Below are 3,738 nucleotides of genomic sequence, written 5' to 3' on the forward strand. Positions count from 1 at the left end.
ATGAAACATTTTGCTTAAACTTTTGAATTAGTTTCACATTTGTATTTGGGACAAATTTACCATCTCTTTTTTTGATTTGTACATCTTCAATATGACTGAGGAAAAATAGAAATACATTCAATTTCATTTTAGAATGGTAAAATGTAGGAGGATGAATTTATCTTAGGTAACATAGAGAATTTGACAAATGATGTAATCTTTAAAATAATTTTAGGATGCACCTTTGAACCAATCAATATCAGTTTAATTAAGTGGTTAGAAGACCTGGTTATACTAGTGAAATCATTTAATTCTGTCTAGCTCAATTATTATCAATAATATTACAGATTTCTGGCATAGTCAACCTGGGGTTTGGAAACTAAAAAAAGGTTATAAACAACAATGAAGACCCTGTAGGAATACTTCTCTGCGTTACTATTCAAATTACTAGAAGAAACTGCAAACATGCTTAATAACTGTTCCTATTGCCATATAACTTCCTAATATTAGAAATGAGAAAAATAGAACTTTCTAAATAGCTATCGGTTTTGATATCCAAATTTGTCATTTTCCATGCAGATGTCTATATCAGGTGCGTGTTTGGACATAAAATACAGACTACTGTTTTTAATGCTACAGTTTGTGTCTGCTTTTATATTCTCCACTGACGTCTGAAATTAACATTTAATGCAAATATTAATTAAATTAAATGAAAATTAAACTAGATCATACATGAATTATAAATACGAAAAAGCATTTGTACTGGGGGTTCCTCACTTAAAGAAAACCCAAAAGGAAACCTAGTCTAATAAAAAATAATATAGATACGGGGTGATTGGTCATTCACACTACAAGTTTTTACCATGAAATAGGAATGCCCCAAATGTCCAAAAAAATAACTTGATTTAAAAAATGCCTTTGGGGGCACCTGGGTGGCACAGCGGTTAAGTGTCTGCCTTCGGCTCAGGGCGTGATCCCGGCGTTATGGGATCGAGCCCCACATCAGGCTCTTCTGCTATGAGCCTGCTTCTTCCTCTCCCACTCCCCCTGCTTGTGTTCCCTCTCTCGCTGGCTGTCTCTATCTCTGTCAAATAAATAAATAAAATCTTTAAAAAATAAATAAATAAATTAATTAATTAATTAATAAAAAATGCCTTTGAGCATAATGTTTGACTAAAGTGAAGGACATCCGTTTTAATGCATGTATGTATCTATTTAATTTTTTAAAAATTAGATAAACTGGTGCTCGCTTTGACAGTACATACACTAAAATTGGAATGATACAAAGATTAGCATGGCCCCTGCGGAAGGATGACAGGAAAATTCGTGAAATGTTCCATATTTGTAACCCTCACGGGGTCCAGAGCCGTCACCTAAAAAAAAAAAAAAGCTGCACTCAGTTGGCTCCCCAAGGCTGAGGAAGGACCTGGTAGCACACAGGGCAGGAGGGGTGTGTTGGAAGCTGAAGGGGGTGCTGCAGAGACCCCAGAGGCCCACACAGGCAACAGCCAGATCCCTCTCCGTGCCCCTCCCTTGCACCTGCATCAGGGACCTGTGATTACATATTCCTCTGCACAAAACGAAAAAACAAAACAAAACAAACAAAATTAGATAAACTGCTGTTTTGGCTTCCTCAGTAGCCTGTTGTCTAGAGCTCATCGTCATCATGTTTTCCCCCAACTGCAAGCCTACACATTCCTAACCCCATTACTTTGCTGTGGCTCAGTGCAGATTTTTCACCTTTACCCCAAGCAAAATTCCAGGCTTATCTTTGCATTGCCAACATCTGATGAAAGTGCTCAGCTAAACACAGGAACAGGTGGACCTTCTACTCTAGGTTCCCCTCTTTAGCCCCCAGAAGAATGGCAGAAGCTTTGAAGTTAGAGCTTTCTCATTAAGATCACCCAATTCTAGAGAGGGCCGGCTACCACACGAATCCCTAAAAATGGAAAGGAAGAAGTCTGAAGATGCACTCTTCCTTGCTACAGAGAAATTTCCCCAGGGGTAGGGCCTGGAGGGTGGGGTGGAGTTTGGGAGAGTTTGGTTGCAATGAAACTTACCTCCCGTGAAATTTAATGAAACCATGTCTATGAGTTATTTTAAAATCGTAGTAGTATTATGAAGTGAGATACACTTTAAACTTTAAACTCTGTATCATTGTGTTTTCAAAGTCTAACTCTGGTGAATGATATTACACTTACATAAAATATCAGAGGTGTGCTAAGCTGACTTGCAAAAGCTTATTGTTAAATTTTCAGGAATTTTGCATACACTTGTCAAACACAGTCATTATGAAAAAGCAGATGATATAAACTCAAAATTTAAATTATATTCAAAAAAAGGTAATAACTACTTGAAAGTCATCATTACATTTTACTGTTATTTACGCACTTGAGGTTTTTCTGTCTGTGCTGTCTACTTTAGGATTGTCAGATAAGATCTAGGATGCCCAGTTAAATGTGAATTTCAGATAAACAGTGGAAAATCTCTTAATATAGTTGTGCCCCACATATTACATGGAAATACTAATACTAAAGCAATTATTTGTTGTTTACCTGAAATTCAGATTTAACTGGGCATTCTGACTTTTTATTTGCTAAATCTTGCAGAATCTGTATGAAGAAAATAGCATACATTTCTTCTTAACGCTGTGTTCAATGACTTTACATGAAAGCTTGAAATCAGTCCCAGTAGGTGTACTTACAACAAATCAGGGCTCCCATCCCCCAAGCAATTGTTAATATTTACCAATATACTTTGAGTAGAATCCATTTTAATCATTTTACAATATTGTATGATGCTGGCCAATTGGTTAGAATAAATTGAATCTTTGATTATTTGGTTCCTACAATGAAAATTAATTAGTTTGTGCATATGCTTTTATTATATTTTCTATGCTTACCATCCCATGAAGAAGATGGCAATATCATTTGTAGGAAACTTCCTTTTTTTTTTTTCTTCAACAAACTTCTAATGGACAACTTTCGCCTGGAAGTTTTGAGAAACATGATGTTTTACTCAAATTAAGGCTCTCCATTGATTATAAAAATAAACATAGTAAAAATTATTTAATTATTTCCTCTGCAGAAATAAAATTAGATCATCATATCTTCCAGTATCTTCTTTCAATTCATATGCCTACACACCTTTTGAAGTTAGAATGGTATAGATAATTGTAGAGAGGATTAAACTTGGGGTCACAAGTTAATTAATATGAGGAAGATGTATGGGAAGAGCTCTGGTTGCTTTGTTTATGCTTCCCTCTGCTGTAGCCCGTATTGATGCTTCTCATTACCATTAACAAATACTTTAGAGGACGCGGCAAGCGAAGTAAGATTGCTTACAGGTCAATTCATTGAAAATATTTTCGTTTTCCCCCCCTTTAAATTAAATGAGTGAAATGAGAGAACGGATCAATTAATCATTTTAGTAGCTAGGCTCTGGGTAATCAAGGTCAGTGACCTCGGTGGGCTGATAAATGAATTTGATCCCAAGGAGGCCTGGCAGGATCGGGTTTCTGGATGCCTTGTTTTAATCATTTACGCGTGTCCCATAATTCACGGAGAGAAGTATAGAGCTAGCAGCTCCAACCTCAAGTTCATCAATATTACACAACAGAGCAGGTGTTTCCAGGACAGCTAAGTCAGAACAGCACTCTTCACTAGACAGTGGGAAAACCGGGGTAATTGTCTTCTAACTATGCAACAGGCACAAACATGCATATGCATTTGGATGACTGTAGCTGGACTTTTCAACTGA

General features: G+C 36.5%; 1 non-coding gene across 1 annotated transcript; it reads left to right on the top strand.

The window, feature by feature from the left end:
- Positions 1 to 1,221: 1,221 nt before the first annotated feature.
- LOC121102329 lies at positions 1,222 to 1,325 on the top strand. The gene has a single exon (XR_005834449.1). It is a non-coding gene; the product is annotated as a U6 spliceosomal RNA (small nuclear RNA).
- The last annotated feature ends 2,413 nt before the right edge of the window (positions 1,326 to 3,738 follow it).

The sequence above is a fragment of the Ursus maritimus genome, unplaced genomic scaffold (assembly GCF_017311325.1).
Source record: "Ursus maritimus isolate PB19 unplaced genomic scaffold, ASM1731132v1 scaffold_13, whole genome shotgun sequence".
Classification (NCBI taxonomy): domain Eukaryota; kingdom Metazoa; phylum Chordata; class Mammalia; order Carnivora; family Ursidae; genus Ursus; species Ursus maritimus.